The sequence below is a fragment of the Sinocyclocheilus grahami genome, unplaced genomic scaffold, assembly GCF_001515645.1.
Source record: "Sinocyclocheilus grahami isolate Dianchi unplaced genomic scaffold, SAMN03320097.WGS_v1.1 scaffold1526.1, whole genome shotgun sequence".
NCBI lineage: Eukaryota > Metazoa > Chordata > Actinopteri > Cypriniformes > Cyprinidae > Sinocyclocheilus > Sinocyclocheilus grahami.
The window spans coordinates 200,405-201,693 of NW_015506705.1; positions in this window are offsets into that span (position 1 = coordinate 200,405).

The following is a 1,289-nucleotide window of genomic DNA, read 5'->3' on the forward strand; positions in this document are numbered from 1 at the left end:
TGCAGTGCTCGAACAAGAAAAAGTGCGTACGTCTGCTCAGACCTTCACGTGACGCTAATCACTTTTGCACGTCAAAGCCAGTTTTTACAAATATGAGCGCTGACATGGTTTTAAGTGCACGCACACTCTAAGATCGAATCTGTGCGTACGCACGCTTTATAAATGAGGCCGCAGAAGTCTGTGCCAGATGATGAATGAAAGTGTTTCAAGCCCTGTGTTTATTTTCAGATTATCTCAGCATGTCAAATAATTGAAGTGAGGTGTTTTGTCCAAGATGCAGAGACTCAACATAACAAACCTACTACATTTGCAGCAGTACTTTGGAAAAAATACAGACCTAAATGTGTAAATTTGCCTCATTGAAACTATATCTAACTGCTCTCACAAAAACTTACTTTTTGTTAATTTACCCCAGACCACCTCTCACTTATTTAGTGGCCTTGAATGATAAGATGCAGGATAATGCAAAGTGGAGAGGAACTTCGAGACACAGCAGATTCTCATTCCATATCATTTGGCACAGACTTCAGATCTGTTATGGGTGAAAGAAAAAATGCAGAACTGCTGTTTAACATTTGGCAGCCTAGCATATAGTGCCTTCAGCAAATTCTAGAGAAATACTGTACCAGTGCAGAGACATGTCTAAACTTCACCAGAAACGAATTCAAACATCTCAAACAGATCTAACAGGTATTATTCCATTTTGCGAATATAAAAACGGGCGCATCTGATGACAAATATTAACAAAGCATTACATTAATGAGTTTAAAAGAAATGATCTATTGTGATACAATGAAATATCACATAAAAAAGTCCTCTAAACAAATTAGTTAATTGAACCGTGTGTGAAAAAGTGTGAAAAAAGTGTGTGAAAAGTGTGTTTCAGGATGCTGCACTTTACAGATAATTAATGGAAGCACTTTAGACAATGCTTTTCGTGCATGTTTAATGAATTACAAGCAATTACTGCTCAATGAAAATCTGAAGAATTCATGAAGGCAATAACACTTTACAGACAGCAGGCAAGAAAGGTCAGGGTTAAAACAACTAATGACAGTAAACTGACCTGTCTGTTGTCTCTGAAAAACACCAGAAGAAATATGTCCAGGCTAACGGCTGACCTGCATGAAAGTGGGATTAACTGCAATGTCAGTATTGTAAGATCCCTAAGACAGCACTTCAGGGGCACAGATGGACCGCTGATCTTCATGGCACTGTCAAACAGCATGTAACCCTGTTTCCTGTGTGTGTGTCTGTGTGTGTGTCTGTCTCTCTGTGTGTGTGTGTGT